Source organism: Pseudophryne corroboree, chromosome 6, assembly GCF_028390025.1.
Source record: "Pseudophryne corroboree isolate aPseCor3 chromosome 6, aPseCor3.hap2, whole genome shotgun sequence".
Taxonomy (NCBI): Eukaryota; Metazoa; Chordata; class Amphibia; order Anura; family Myobatrachidae; genus Pseudophryne; species Pseudophryne corroboree.
The window spans coordinates 351,405,180-351,422,242 of NC_086449.1; the positions used below are offsets into that span (position 1 = coordinate 351,405,180).

General features: G+C 47.7%; 1 long non-coding RNA gene across 1 annotated transcript in view; it reads right to left on the bottom strand.

Annotated features, from left to right (window-relative positions):
* Positions 1 to 11,879, bottom strand: part of LOC134935271 (uncharacterized) — a 74,297-nt gene extending 62,418 nt beyond the window's left edge. The window contains exon 1 of the long non-coding RNA XR_010180027.1: positions 11,532 to 11,879. This is a non-coding gene — a long non-coding RNA (uncharacterized LOC134935271). The remainder of the gene's footprint in view (positions 1 to 11,531) is intronic.
* Positions 11,880 to 17,063: the final 5,184 nt, after the last annotated feature.

Below are 17,063 nucleotides of genomic sequence, written 5' to 3' on the forward strand. Positions count from 1 at the left end.
ATTGTCACCTGAGCTCTAGTTAAAGAATTGACTCTTCCACTTAATTCATTACCCACTCCTATTAACTTTAGTGCAGTTGATGGCAGTCAGATACCAGGAGGATTTTTCAACTAGAGCAAAAGTCCCGCACAAAGAATATTTATTATACTATTGGTCTCCAGGGAATTTATATTACCTGTTCATGTGGATAGTATTTCCATATCTGGAACATAATATTGGTGCTACCCACTGATTAAGTACATATATCAAGACAATAAAGAGAAAAGGAGAATCAATTGAAACATGGGTGAACTCATTCCCTTCCACAAAATAATATTTTAAAATAAAACTTTATTAAATCTATTTTAAAATAGGGGGCGTGGCTATGACGGGCATGGAGTAGCGCACAGGATTTGTAGATCTCCAGCTTCATCATCCGTTAACTACATCCTGAGGCCCCCCCTGGGGCTACAAAGTTGGTCCACCCCCGGCTATTTGGGTGCTGCATCCTAGTACCCGTTACTGAGCCGATCCGGCCCCTGCTCTGGGAAGATTCTTCTGTGCGGCCCGGGAGGAAGCTGCACCACATGGGACGCCGCTCTGTTCCCTGCTTACTGCTGTGCTGGGAGCCCTGCCAGACCCCTTTCCTCGGCCCTTTCCGCTTCCTCTGTCTGAACGAGACCCGAGCCACTGACCCCGCTGCCGGGTAGTGATCTGGTTTCTACCCGCTTGCTGGTTCCTTCCACTGCCGCTGTTTGGGAGATCTAGTTACGGGCGTGTCACGTGCTGCTCCTGCTGCTGCTGGGCACGCTTCTCCGGCTCCCTCTCTCTCTCCCTCCTGCTGAGAGCCCTGATAATGCTAGCTGGTGTCACAGTGTTCCTGGGGCCACATTACCTCCTGAATTGAGTGCCCTCATGCTGCAGTGGTGCTTACTGTAGTGGGCTTTGCTATTTTCTATTATATTTGGCTGCCTGAGAGTGACTGGCAGCCAGTGGGATCCTGACGTTTCCTGCCTCATTGTTCTGTTATGCCTGTGGGAAAGTGCACCTAAGTCTCCCCTGTCTTTGGCAGCCTCTACTACTTCATCTATGCTGTTGTCTGGAATATACATACATGTACATTTGGATGTACAGTTCTATTGGGATTATCTCTAGACTCCTATTTGGACATCCTGTACTCTCTACTGCCTCTCTCCGTGTTACTGGTCAGGTTGAGACGCACATCTCCACGCTCGAGGATACAGTGTCATTGCTTGGGAGGCGCACTACCACCCTAGAATCCCAGATGACTGAGGTGCAAAAAAAATTATTGGATATAGAAGGACGCTTACGCTGAAACAATGTCCGCTTTATTAGTTTGCCTGAAAAGGAAGAGGGAGCTCACCCCGAACAGTTCCTTGAGAAATGGTTGTTGGATATGTTTGGTGCGGAGGAATTTACGTCACACTTTGCGGTGGAGAGACCCCACAAGGTCCCTATGCGTCCATTACCTCCTGGAGCGCCTCCCCGCACATTCATTGCTAAGCTTCTTCATTACCGTGATCGGGACGCTATACTGAAATTAGCACGCACCAACGGCCCCCTCAAGTGGAATGGGACCCAAATATCGGTCTTCCCGGACTTTGCCATTGGGATACAGAAGGACAGGGCACAATTTATGCTGATCAAACGGAGGCTTCGTGAGTTAAATTTGGCCTACGCCATACTTTTTCCTTCCAAATTACAGGTAGTCGCCAATGGAGAAACGCACTTTTTCTCCACTCCCAGAGAGGCAACAGCCTGGTTGGATAGACACTTTCCGGCACGAAGAGCTCTTGCTGATGACTGAACACTGGAAATGTGTGCCTCCCGCTGCAAGTATCATTTGTTGGCGTATGGTGTCCACTGCTGCAATGCCGTTGCAGGGGCGCTCGGCTCTGCTTGTTTCTGCTTAACTATATGTGACTAGTTTAACGGGCCATACGAGTTGCTGTTTGCTCAAATTTATACTGCATTTCTCTCTGTTTGTTATACGCTGTTGTATGCACCATGTTTTTCTATTTTTCTATTTACTCATATTGTGGCCCACGGTAGCTGTAGGGGGGTTTAGACTTTAGCTGGGAGTCTCTTCCATCTTGGTGTCATTAAATTCTTGGCTCCCCCCCCTTTTTTTCATAGCTACTGGGGTTAGTATAGTGTGTATGTTTTAGCTTATACCATAGTTGGTATACCTTATGTTAGGGTAGATTTGGTTTAGTTCGGGTGATAGGTATGCTACAGTTTTGGGGTGGTGTACAGGGTGGGGGGGGGGGGGTGTTTACGAATTGTTTATGGTTATTGTACTACTGGTTGCATTGTGTGTCGGACTTTGCTATATTTGTAATCCGAGCAAGAGTGGTTATGCTTTTTTGGGTGTGGCCTGGCCGCGGCTGTCCGTGGGCTGCCTGCTTTATTATTGTGACCGTTTCTCATGGCTACGGTTAATGTTCTGGCTTGGAATGTGCGTGGGCTTAATGATAAAATCAAGCGGTCCCTTGTGCTCAGACGGGTCAAGCAATATGCATCTGACATTACCTGTCTCATGGAGACCCACTTAATGGGTAGTAAGATACTGTCCCTTAAAAAGCCTTGGGTGGGTTGGGCATTCCATTCCATGCATACCTCAGCATCATGTGGGGTATCGGTTCTTATAAAGAAGACTGTCCCTTTCTCCCTCGCCAGTGTTCAAACAGATCCCTGGGGCAGATACGTTTTCTTAAACTGTACAATTAATTCTATCCCTTTGCTTCTCCTAGCTGTTTATGTGCCACCTCCCTATTCACATGATATACTTAAAAGGGTAGTAAGCTTTATGGCATTGTCACCGGGTGTGCCCACTATCTGCCTAGGGGATTTTAACAATGTCCTTGATCCTGCATTGGATAGGCTGTCTGCGGTGTGCCCTCTTTCTCAATACGAGAATACACGGTTTGTGGATATTGTCTCTGAGCTGGGCCTGAGCGATCCTTGGAGGTTGAGGCACCCCTCTCTGAGACAGTATTCGTGTTTTCACCATTCACACTCCTCCTTTTCTCGAATAGACATAGCCCTCTTTTCTAAAGAGTTGCTTCCCAGGGTCTACGGTATTAGATATGAGACGAGGGGCATCTCGGATCACTCTCCTCTCTCACTTAATATAGATTTAAATTGCCAACGGGGTCAAGCGGTTTGGAAATTTAATCCCTTTTGGTTGACGCATATGGGGGCGGGTTCCGAATTGGAGGCTGCCTGGTTGGAATTTTTTTAACTAAATAAGGGGACAGTTACTATCTCTTTGTTATGGTATGCGTTTAAGGCCTTCCCACTTCAAACGGGTGGCTGGTCTGAAATCGTTCTTCAAAAAGAAAGAAACTGACTTAGAAGCCCGGGTTGTCACTTCTGAACTGGTCTACCTGCAAGATAGGCTGTACGGTTCCAAAACGATTTGGCTGTCTGCTCAAAAAGAATGGAAAGATTATCTGATGGAAAAAACTCAGCATAAGCTTTTTTTTCTTCACTTCATATACGCCACAGGGAATAGACCGGGTTCATATTTAACTAACCTTGCACGGGGTGATCGCTCCTCCTGTACAGTTGTTTCACTTGTTGGGTCTGATGGTGCCAGTATAGATCGGACGCCTCAAATTGTAGCAGAATTTGTTATTGCCAGCAACTCTATAGTTCGAAACTGGATTGTCCCTTGTTAGAACTGACTCATTATGTACATGATATACAACTGCCATGTTTGTCTGCTGATGCCCGTGATCTTCTCGAAGCTCCTTTAGCATCAGATGAGACTGAGGTTGCGATTAAAGCATCTCTTGGTGGTAAAGCTTCGGGTATGGACGGTATCCCATCGGAATTATATAAGAAACACCTGGCTTTCTTTGTACCCCAGCTACTCCACTTATTCAATTCTATTTTTGAACAAAATATGCTCCCTGTCTTGATGGCGGAGGCGTTAATTATTGTTATCCCTAAACCAGACAAGGACCCTAGACACGTTGAGTCCTGCCGTCCAATCTCTCTTTTACCCACCGATATCAAATTATTGGCCAAGATTCTAGTGAATATACTCAATCGGGTTATAATCCAGATCATTCACCCCGATCAAATGGGCTTTATGCCTAGCAAATCCACTTCTATTAACCTAAGACGTCTGTTCACCCACTTTTCAGGTTCCCAGGGAGGAGACCGACTCCTCTGTTATAGTCTCATTAGATGCTGCTAAGGCCTTTAATTTAGTGGAGTGGGCTTTTCTCTGGGAAACTATGAGCAGATTTGGCATCGGCCCTAACTTAGTAAAATATGTGAAGTTGTTGTATTCTTTGCATATGGCTAGAGTTTCGTGAATGGTTATGTTTCGCGGCCCTTTCTGTTGTTTAGGGGAACGAGACAGGGATGCCCCTTGTCTCCCACTTTATTTGCCATTGCTATTGAGCCATTGGCCTGCCTGATACGAGCCAGCAATGACATCTTAGGAATCAGGATGGAGATAGGGAGGATAGAATAGCACTATATGCTGACGATTTACTGTTATTTGTGGATGACTATGCCACATCTATGCCCGGGATCCTGGATTTGATAAATACATTTGGAAGCTACTCTGCTTAAAATAAATTGGGATAAATCCTGCATCACTCCGCTCAAGGGTGGACTCCCGGAGTTTCCTTTACTCTCTCTTCCACTTAAGTGGGTGGATACTTTTAAGTATTTGGGGGTGTGGGTGTCGAATAACTCTCTTACTTACGCAATACAGTACTTTTCGACAAAAAAACTACCGTTTTAGATTCGACTTTTTGCAATTCAACATTTGTCAAATTCGACATGTCTGCAATGGTAAAAATGCGACTTTTCGACAAAAGTATATTCAATTGAAGAATGTCGATTCGACAACAGTCATTTCGTCAATTTCAGTCCGCCTCATTTTGCTGTCGTGAACTAATAAAAAATGTTAAAAACATGTTTTTTGTGTGTGTTTTTTGATTGCTAATAGCATATCTATTTATATTAGAAGGGATTGTCTACTTGGTTTGTCTATTTAGGAGCCACAAGTATTATTTAATATATTTTTTAAAAGAATATATATATTTTTTTACTAACTAAAATAATATGGAGAGATCTGAGCATGTTTTTCAGTGGGAAGGGGTGGGAATGGGTTAAAATTTCTGGGGGGAAAATGCGTGGGGTCCCCCCTCCTAAGCATAACCAGCCTCGGGCTCTTTGAGCCGGTCCTGGTTGTAAAAATACGGGGGGGAAATGACATGGGATCCCCCGTATTTTAACAACCAGCACCAGGCTCTGCGTCCGGTCCTGCTGACAAAAATATGGGGGACAAAACACGTAGGGGTCCCCCGTATTTTTAACACCAGCACCGGGCTCCACTAGTCAGAGAGATAATGCCACAGCCGGGGGACACTTTTATATAGGTCCCTGCGGCCCTGGCATTAAATCACTAACTAGTCACCCCTGGCCGGGTGACTAGTCCCCTCCACCTTCACCCAAGGGCCAGGGGTGAAGCCAGAGGCTGTCCCCCCTATTCAAGGGCGGCGGATGGGGGGCTGATAGCCATGTGTCAGAAAAAAGAATATTGTTTTTTGTAGCAGTACTACAAGTCCCAGAAAGCCTCCCCCGCAAGCTGGTACTTGGAGAACCACAAGTACCAGCATGCGGGGGGAAATGGGCCCGCTGATACCTGTAGTTCTACTACAAAAAAATATCCAAATAAAAACAGTACACACACACCTTGACAGTATAACTTTATTACATACATGCACACCAACATACACACATACTTACCTATGTTGACACGCAGTGTCGGTCCCCTTCTCCACGTAAACCTGTAAATAAAATTATACTCACAACAATCCGGGGTAGAACGGTCCTCTTCTTAGTTTGTAATCCACGTACTTGGAAAAATAAAAAAACGGAAACCACGGACCACGCACTGAAAGGGGTCCCATGTTTACACATTGGACCCCTTTCCCCGACTGCCGGGACCCCCCGTGACTGCTGTCAAAGAGGGTCCCTTCAGCCAATCAGGGAGCGCCACGTCGTGGCACTCTCCTGATTGGCTGTGCACGTCTGAGCTGTCAGGCGGCGCACTCGAGATACAATGTAGCACATAGTTGCTCCATTGTATCCAATGGTGGGAACTTTGCGGTCAGCGGTTGACCGCGAGGTTATGTGACGTGGCACTCCCGGTGCTGGTTGTTAAAATACGGGGGATCCCATGTCTTTTTTCCCCCCATATTTTTACAACCAGGACCGGCTCAAAGAGCCCGAGGCTGGTTATGCTTAGGAGGGGGGACCCCACACAATTTTTTTCAGGTTTTTTTTTAACACTTTTGTGCCGTCCATGAAGTCGAATCCAGGACGCACACTATCGTCAACTGGTCCATTTTTTCGACAGCGAGACTGTCGAATCCGTTTTTTATTGAATATGTCGAATTCGGGTCTCGACTGTCGAATTGTGTCGAATCCAAAAAGCCGGAATTCGACCGCAATTGCATATACCCCTTAATATTGAACCGCAGATAGCCTATCTTCGCTCTAAAGCTAAGGCCTGGGGGAAATTGCCCCTGACTGTCACCGACAGAGTCAACCTGGTTAAAATGATATATCAGCCCAAGCTCCTCTATGTTCTCCAGCACTCTCCTGTATACATTAATCTAAAAATATTTAAACAAATTGACGGTCTGTTGTCATCATTGATATGGGCTAACAAGAGGGCACGATTGAAACTTGATACTTTATCTAGGCCCATATTGTCAGGTGGTTTGGCCCTTCCTGTTTTTAAATTCTATTATTATGCAGCTCAGCTAGCGCATATCTGGGACTGGGTTAATGATTCTGACCCTCTTGCTCTACATTCTCAACTGATAATGCAGGAATACCCGTGCGGCACGCCCCTTCAAATGCTTCTGTGCGGACAGACCAAAATGTCTAAGGTCCCCTTGATAAAACAGGCTATTCTTATTTGGAAATCGGTGCACTATGTTTTACGGGGTTGGAGTGTGGACTCGGATACTCCTTTGGATAATACCTTTGGTTTTACAGAAATTACCTCTTTACTAACCAGGGCGGTGTGGGGGAGGTGGGGTATAACTTCTCTGGGGCAGCTTTATACTGGAGGTGTACTTAAAACTTTTCAACAACTCCAGCAGGACTACTGTATGCCCTCCTCCTATTTTTATCGGTTTTTGCAACTAAGACATGCAGTTAATGTTCAGTTTTCTGACTCCCCACCGCTGATTATTGACTCCCCAGTCAAGTCTTTGTTGCAGAACCGAGGAAATGGGCATTTGATATCTGGTATTTATTTGACTATACTCCAGTCCCATCACTCGGACCCGCTATCCACTCTTAGAACTAAATGGGAATCAGATTTAGGTGCTCTTATGGATGAGATCTGGGAGTGTGCCTTAGGTTCCCCCCGCTCCTCTAATACTAGCATCAGATACCAACAAATTCAATTGTTTGTAATTCACCAAGTATATATTACACCAGTGAGAATGTTTCATTTTGGGGGTACCTACCCACTACATGAAATGCCCTAAATGTGGCTCTTTAGATGCCGATTTGTGGCACTTAATCTGGTTATGTCCTCTTGTAGCAGCATTCTGGACTGGTGTTATTAATACCCTGGTATTAACGGGCCTTCCATTATCTGTCTTTATCCCTGCGGTATGTGTCCTATCGGCTGTGGAGGGGGAGACTCTGGACGCCTCTAGCAGACGTTATATTATTAATATGTGTAGGTTGGCCAAGGTGTGTATTGCTAGACTGTGCCTTGCCAGTGAAGCCCCAGTGTTGCAGTCTTGGATGACACTTGTTAATGCAATGGCAACACATGAGAAGTATGTATACCTGGCTAGGAAAGCGCAAAATAAATATTATGATATTTGGGGTAGGTGGCTTGAGTCTCCTTACTCGACAAGTCGCCGGGACTGATCTTTGTATTCACACGTCTTCTACTGACTCTTGATAGGGGAATGGTGTGTATATTGTTTGTTATGATAGATTTTCTGTTTTTATCCGGGAATAGCTGACGGCTATCGGCCGACCACTCACGTGATTACTCGATTACCCTGTATATCTATGTCCTTCTTTCCGATGCTTGCTAACCTGCAGACTTTGTCTTTCAGTATGACATTTACTAAATGTTGGGAAATAATGTGATACATTTTTATGTGCTACTCTACCGGATCTGACCTAACAGTTTGTTCTTTCATCCAATCAGGGACGTGCAGTCAGGGGAGGCAGTGCCTCCCCTGTCATTAATGAGTAAAATAATACAAAGAAGATACTTATGACACATAAGTATCTTCTTTATTATTTTGCTCATCATTAAAGTGTTCCTAATCAGTTTGGGAGGCACCGATCCGTAGTGATTGGGAAAAGATATGGGAGCGGGGGGCGGGCGCGGGCGGGGCCTAGCAATGGGCAGGAAAAACCCATTGAAATAACATGGGAAAGCGGCACCATTAGAGGTGCCGCTTTCCTACAGGGACGTGCTTTCAACCTTTGAAAGCACGTCCCTGTGAGTGAGGCCACAGTGATTGGCCAGCGGATCCGTCACTGGATCCGCTGTCAATCACTGTGTAGGCGGCGGAGGTGCGGGCGGCGGAGGTGCGGGATGCGGCGGGCCGGGCGGCGGAGGTGCTGGCGGCGGAGGTGCTGGCGGCGGAGATGCGGGCGGCGGCGGGACGCGGCATTCAGGCCCATTGTGCACTGAGCAGAGTTTGGCAGCGGAAGCGGTACCCATTTCAAAAATGGCGCCTCAGCGTCATTTTTGAAATTCAAGATGGCTCGCCGCGTCATCGCCCCGCCCCCTCCCGCTGACTTATATAAGTCAGCGCGAGGCAGCGGCTGTCAGTCCAACGGCGGAGGAGGAGCAGAGAGGAGCTCCTGAAGATCAAAGACGTCGTGGAAGTCCTGGATGGGCGGCGGCTATGCAAAAGAGCTTAGCAGCCGCCGCCCACCAGGTGAAGATGCTGGAAATCCTGGATGGGCGGCGGCTATGCAAAAGAGCTTAGCAGCCGCCGCCCACCAGGTGAAGACGCCGGAGGAAAACGCCAGAAGCCCTGGGGAGGTGGCGCCCCCCCAGGTGAAGATGCCGGAAGCCCTGGGAAGGCAGCGGCCACGCAAAAGAGCTTAAAGGCCGCCGCCCCCAGGTGAAGACCCAGTTTAATAAAGGTTTTTTTAAAGAATGTGTAGTGTTTTTTTTTTAAATATTTTCTTTACAGGTGGATTACAGGTGCCAGCGGGCCCTTTATGTTGGCACTTGTGGTTCTCCAAGTGCCAGCATGCTGGGGCAGGCTTGCTGGGACCTGTAGGCCACCTGTAAAGAACAATATTACTATTCTTTGCAGGTGGACTACAGGTGCCAGTGGGTCATTTATGTCCGGGCATGCTGGCACTTGTGGTTCTCCAAGTGCCAGCGTGCTGGGGCAGGCTTGCTGGGATCTGTAGGCCACCTGTAAAGAACAGTATTAGCATACAATGAACCCCGCACCCACCGCCACCAGGGGTGCGGGGCATAGCACTGGGCTATCAGCCCAGTGCTGGTTGTTGCTCGGGAGGGGGGACCCCATTTTGATTTTTTGGGGGCCCCACTTTCCGAGAAATTCCAGCCCTGGGCTGACTGGTTTGGGGGGTGTTTAATGGCATGGCAGGGGGACCCCACACTGAGTGTCTCCCCTGCTATGGCATTATCCCCCCTGGCTGGTTCTGCCTGGTGGTGGTTTCAGTGGTGTGGGGGGACTGCACTTTTTTTTTCCGGGGGGGGGGGGGGGGTTTAGCTGCAGTGCCTCCCCAGCCCCCAGCCCCTGACCTCACCGCACGTCACTGCATCCAATGGATGACAGACTGAATCTACACAAAATGTTCTTTTAGTTTCTGTTTATTGTTTTTTTTTTTCTGTATAATTGTCTGTTTTTTATGTATGTATAACTGAAAAACTCAATAAAAATTATTGGATTTAAAAAGTATTTATTTTAACATAGTAAAATATCTGTTTATACTTCGTTTGATACAGTATATCCCTAATATGAGGTAATATATGATGCACTGTATTGAATAGTAACAAAACATTTATAATACATATGGGTATGGATACCAGGAGGTATCATCACCCACAAAATTTCTTTTCTGGAATAATTTGTTGGAGTATTACATTCAGAAACTTAGAATTATTTTTGTCATTCCTAAAGCTTCTAATGTCCAGGACTTAAGCCTTTCATGGCTATAAGACACCATCCCCAAATCTTTAATTCTAGTCTTGTGGTACCCCTGAAGCAGCTGCTTTACATGCTCCATGCAGAAACTTTGTTGATGTTTTTAGTAAACAGGCTGCTGAGACATTGAGAATAGGACTGTCCTATTGACCTTATTCCCAGCAAGACCCCTCCTAGGAGACAAACATTTGTCCTTTAAAAAAAACAACGCGATGTCAGATTATATCAAGGAAAACTTCAGAGAGGGTTCATCCAACCATCTTCCTCACCTGCAGTGGCTGGTTTCTTTTTCGTAAAAAGAGAAGATGGAGGTTTGAGACTTGTATTGATAGGGACTAAATAAAATCGCCATCGAAACTGATATCCCTTACCTCTCATATTTAAGTTGTTTGACCATGTTAAGGAGCAATCAATTTCTCTAAGCTTGATCTCACTGGAGCTTTTAAACTCATTCGTATATGGGCTAGAGATGAATGGAAGACCACTTTCTATACCTGCAATTGCCATTACAAATACCTTGTTATGCCACTTGTACTCTGTAATGCTCCTGCTGTCGTCCAAAACTATGTAAATTAATTTTTCTGAGATATATTGTATGTGCATGTAGTAGTCTACTTAGACAACATCTTTATTTTCTCACCAGACTTGAAGTCCCATCGCACACATGTTAAAAAGGTACTTCTACGGCTCCTGGCATTCAGACTTTACTGTAAACTCGAAAAGTGCATTTCTGAGGTGCCATTCATATGCTTCCTTGGACACATAATCTCCAGCACTGGGTTACAGCTGGACCCAGAAAATGTACATCTTGAATTGGTCCCTTCCAATTACCTTAAAAGCTATACAAAGATTTCTTGACTGTACATATAATCAGTGACGTGCAGTGAGGTCAGCGTGTGGGGAGGCATACATGGAGGTGGGTCTGACCACCCTCTGCCACACTGCGCCCACCTGCACAGCCACCCACTGCCACACGGCGCCCACCTGCACAGCCACCCCCTGCCACATTGCACAGCACACATAACACACCCTACACATAACACCTTCACCCCCCCCCTCTGCAGCAGGTGACAACCTCCCCCCCCCCCCCCGCAGCAGCTGACAACCCCATTCACTCTCTCCCCCCCCCCCGCAGCAGCTGACAACCCCTTTCTCTCCCCCCTCCCGCAGCAGCTGCCAACCCCTCTGTCTCCCCCCCCCCCCCGCAGCAGCTGACAACCCCTTTCTATCCCCCCCCCCGCAGCAGCTGACTACCCCCCCCCCCCCCCCCCCGCAGCAGTTAGCAACCCCCCTATCTCTCCCTGCAGCAGCTCTCACCTGCAGTGATGTGCCTCAGACGGGCAGAACAAGTAACGGGCGACCCACATCTGGCTGGAGCGGTCAGCGGCTGGTGAACCTGCAGGTCCGGCTGGTCCTGAGCTGCGGAGCTGCAGAAGCTACGCGGTTGAGCTTTGTTATCAGACAGGTCACGCGGCACCTGGAACCTCTCTGTCACAGGCTCCGGGGTGAAGGTCCAGGGAAGGAGAGCATAGAAAACATGGCTGGCCCGGGGATCATCTGGCAGTCCGCCCCTGTCAGCGCTGTCCAATAACATCTGCCGCACTGACAGGGGTGTGCCTTGATGTGGGTTGAAGGCACAGCCCCATCAGTGAGGCAGATATACAGGTGCCGCTTCTCATATTTTCAATGGTATTTTAGTGCCCAAGTCTTGGCCTCGCCCCCTGCCCGCCCCCCGCTTCATACACTTTATTATAGTCAGTGGGAGGCAGCGCTCTCGCTGCCTCCCATGTAGATGTGGCTGCATTTTTCAAGCAATAATGATTAGAATACTACAAAGCAGATATTTATGATACTTTATTTCTCTAACGTCCTAGTGGATGCTGGGGACTCCGTCAGGACCATGGGGATTAGCGGGCTCCGCAGGAGACAGGGCACATCTAAAAAGCTTTTTAGGTCACATGGTGTGTACTGGCTCCTCCCCCTATGACCCTCCTCCAAGCCTCAGTTAGGTTTTTGTGCCCGTCCGAGAAGGGTGCAAACTGGATGGCTCTCTTAAGGAGCTATTTAGTAAAGTTTTTTTTTAGGTTTCTAATCAGTGATTCCTGCTGGCGACAGGATCACTGCAACGAGGGACTTAGGGGAGAGACTGGCAACTCACCTGCGTGCAGGAGGATTGAAGTCTTAGGCTACTGGACACTGAGCTCCAGAGGGAGTCGGAACACAGGTCAGCCTGGGGTTCGTCCCGGAGCCGCGCCGCCGATCCCCCTTACAGACGCTGAAGAAAGACGGCGGAACGGAGGTCCGGAAACAGGCGGCAGAAGACTTCACAGTCTTCAGAGAGGTAGCGCACAGCACTGCAGCTGTGCGCCATTGTTGTCACACGGCTCACTGACACGGTCACGGAGGGTGCAGGGCGCTGCTGGGGGCGCCCTGGGCAGCAATATAAATACCTATTTGGCAAATAAATACATCACATATAGCCATTAAGGCTATATGTATGTATTTTAACCCAGGCCAGTTATTAAAAAACCGGGAGGAAAAGCCCGCCGAAAAGGGGGCGGAGCTTATTCTCCTCAGCACTCAGCGCCATTTTCCTGATCAGCTCCGCTGGTGAGGAAGGCTCCCACTCTCCCCTGCACTGCACTACAGAAACAGGGTTAAAAGAGAAGGGGGGCATAAATTGGCGATATAATGATATATTAAGAGCGCATATATAGAAACAACACCTTCTAGGGTTGTTATATACATTATAGCGCTTTTGGTGTGTGCTGGCAAACTCTCCCTCTGTCTCCCCAAAGGGCTAGTGGGTCCTGTCCTCTATCAGAGCATTCCCTGTGTGTGTGCTGTATGTCGGTACGTGTGTGTCGACATGTATGAGGAAAATGTTGGTGAGGAGGCGGAGCAAATTGCCTGTAATGTTGATGTCACTCTCTAGGGAGTCGACACCGGAATGGATGGTCTACTTATGGAATTACGTGATAATGTCAACACGCTGCAAGACGGTTGACGACATGAGATGGCCGGCGGACAAATTAGTACCGGTCCAGGCGTCTCAGACACCGTCAGGGGCTTGTAAAAACGCCCATTTACCTCAGTCGGTCGACAGACACAGACATGGACACTGACCCCAGTGTCGACGGTGAAGAAACATACGTAATTTTCCTTTAGGGCCACGAGTTACATGTTAAGGGCAATGAAGGAGCTGTTACATATTTCTGATACTACAAGTACCACAAATAAGGGTATTTTGTAGGGTGTGAATAAACTACTTGTAGTTTTGCCTGAATCAGATAAATTAAATGAAGTGTGTGATGATACGTGGGGTTCCTCCGATAGAAAGTTATGGGCGGTATACCCTTTCCCGCCCGAAGTAAGGGCGAGTTGGGAAACACACCTTAGGGTGGATAAGGCGCTCACACGCTTATAAAAACATGGCGTTACCGTCTCTAGATACGGCCGCCCTCAAGAAGCCAGCTGATAGGAAGCTGAAAAATATCATGACAGTATATACACACATACTGGTGTTATACTACGACCAGCAATCGCCTCAGCCTGGATGTGCAGCGCTGAGGGGGCTTGGTCGGATTTCCTGACTGAAAATTTTGATACCCTTGACAGGGACAAGATTTTATTGACTATAGAGCATTTTAAGGATGCATTTCTATATATGCGTGATGCGCAGAGGGATATTTGCATTCTGGCATCAAGAGTAAATGTGATTTACATATCTGCCAGACGAAGACACGACAGTGGTCAGGTGAGGCAGATTCCAGACGGCATGTGGAAGTATTGCCGTATAAAGGGGCGGTCCATCGGACCTGGTGGCCATGGCAACAGCTGAAAAATCCACTTTTTGTTACCCCGAATCACATATCGGCAAAAAAGGACACAGTCTTTTCAGTCTCAGTCCTTTCGTCCCCATAGGGGCAGGCGGGCAAAGGCCAGTCATATCTGCCCAGGGGTAGAGGAAAGGGAAGAAGACTGCAGCAAGCAGCCCATTCCCAGGAACAGAAGCCCCTCACAGCTTCTGCCAAGTCCGCAGCATAACGCTGGGGCCGTACAAGCGGACTCAGGTGCGGTAGGGGGTCATCTCAAGAGTTTCAGTACGCAGGGGGCTCACTCGCAAGGGAACTCCGGGATCCTACATGTAGTATCCCAGGTGTACATTGGAAATTCGAGACATCTCCCCCTCACACAATTCACAGGCTGTATTCCCAGCAGGTGATAATCAAAGTACCCCTCTTACAACATGGAAGGGGGTAGTATTCCACACTATATTGTGGTACTGAAGCCAACCGGCTCGGTGAGATCTGAAATATTTGAACATTTACATACAAGCGTTCAAATCAAGATGGAGTCACTCAGAGCAGTGATAGCGAACCAGGAAGAAGGGGACGATATGGTGTCACTGGATATCAGGGACGCTTACCTACAGGTCCAAATTTGCCCTTCTCACCAAGGGTACTTCAGGTTCCTGGTACAGAACTGTCACTATCAGTTCAGACGCTGCCGTTTGGGTTGTCCACGGCGCCCCGGGTCTTTACCAAGGTAATGGCCGGAATGATGATTTTTCTTAAAAGGAAACATGGACGCTTTCCTGATAAGGGCAAGGTCCAGAGAACAGTTGGAGGTCGGAGTAGCACTATCTTAAGTAGTTCTACGTCAGCACGAGTGGATTCTAAATATTCCAAAATCGCAGCTTTTTCCGATGACACGTCTACTGTTCATAGGGATGATTCTGGACACAGTCCAGAAAAACGTGTTTCTCCCAGTGGAGAAAGCCAGGGAGTTATCCGAGCTAATCGGGATCCTCCTAAAACCAGGAAAAGTGTCAGTGCATCATTGCACAAGAGTCCTGGTAAAAATGGTGGCTTATTACGAAGCAATTCCATTCGGCAGATTTCCCGCAAGAACTCTTCGGTGGGATCTGCTGGACAAATGGTCCGGATCGCATCCTCAGATGCATCAGCGGATAACCCTATATCCAAGGACAAGGGTGTCTCTCCTGTGGTGATTACAGAGTGCTCATCTTCTAGAGGGCCGCAGATTTGGCATTCAGGATTGGATGCCGGTGACCACGGAGGCCAGCCTGAGAGGCTGGAGAACAGTCACACAGGGAAAAAATTTCCAGGGAAGTGTGATTAAGTCTGGAGAATTCTCTCTGCATAAATAAGCTTAGAGCAAATTTATAAGGCTCTAGACTTAGCAAGACCTCTGCTTCAAGGTCAGCCGGTATTGATCCAGTGGGATAACATCACGGCAGTCGCCCACGTAAACAGAAAGGGCGGCACAAGAAGCAGGAGGGCAGTGACAAAACTGCAAGGATTTTTCGCTAGGCGGAAAATCATGTGATAGCACTGTCAGCAGTGTTCTTTCCGGGAGTGGACGACTGGGAAGCAGACTTCCTCAGCAGGCATGACCTCCACCCGGGAGAGTGGAAACTTCATAGGGAAGTTTTTCAGCATGATTGTGGACCGTTGGCAAAGACCAAAGGTGGACATGATAGCGTCCCGCCCGAAAAACGGGACAGGTATTCCGCCAGGTCATGAGACCTTCAGGCGATAGCTGTGGATGTTCTGGTAACACCGTGGGTGTACCAGTCAGTGTATGGGTTCCCTCCTCTGTTTCTCATAACCAAGGTATTGAGAATTATAAGACATAGAGGAGTATGAACTATACTAGTGGCTCCGGATGGGCCAAGAGGGACTTGGTACCCGGAGCTTCAAGAGATGCTCACAGAGGACTAAGGGCCTGGGGAGCTAAGAAGGGACTTGCTTCAGCAAGTACCATGTCTTTTCCAAGAATTACCGCGGCTGCGTTTGACGGCATGGCGGTTGAATACCGGATTCTGAAGGGAAAAAGGCATTCCATAAGAGGTCATACCTACCTTGGTCAAAGCCAGGAAGGAGGTGACCGCACAACGTCATCACCACATGTGGTGAAAATATGTTGCGTGGGTAAGGCCAGGAAGGCTCCACGAAGGAAATTCAACTAGGTCGATTCTGCACTTCCTGAAAACAGGAGTGTTTTGAGCCTCAAATTGGGGTTCATTAAGATTTAAATTTCGGCCCTGTAGATTTTCTTCCAGAAAAAATTGACTTCAGTTCCTGAAGTCCAGATTGTAAAGGGTGTATTCCATATACAGTTCTTTTGTGCCTCTAGGGGCACCGTGAGATCTCAACATAGTGTTGGGATTCCTTAAAATCATATTGGTTTGAACCGCTCAAATCTGTGGATTTGAAATATCTCACATGGAAAGTAGAGATGAGCGGGTTCGGTTCCTCGGAATCCGAACCCGCCCGAACTTCATGTTTTTTTTCACGGGTCCGAGCGACTCGGATCTTCCCGCCTTGCTCGGTTAACCCGAGCGCGCCCGAACGTCATCATGACGCTGTCGGATTCTCGCGAGGCTCGGATTCTATCGCGAGACTCGGATTCTATATAAGGAGCCGCGCGTCGCCGCCATTTTCACTCGTGCATTGAGATTGATAGGGAGAGGACGTGTCTGGCGTCCTCTCCATTAGAATAGAGATAGATTAGATAGAGAGAGAGAGATTGTGCAGAGTCGCAGACAGAGTTAGTTTACCACAGTCAGTGACCAGTGCAGTTGCTAGTTAACTTTTATTTAATATAATATATCCGTTCACTTCTCTCTGCTATATCCGTTCTCTGCCTGAAAAAAAAAAACGATACACAGCACAGTCAGTCACACAGTGTGACTCAGTCTGTGTGCACTCAGCTCAGCCCAGTGTGCTGCACAGTCATCAATGTATAAATTAAAAGCTTATAATTAATTGTGGGGGAGACTGGGGAGCACTGCAGGTTGTTAGCAGGAGCCAGGAGTACAAT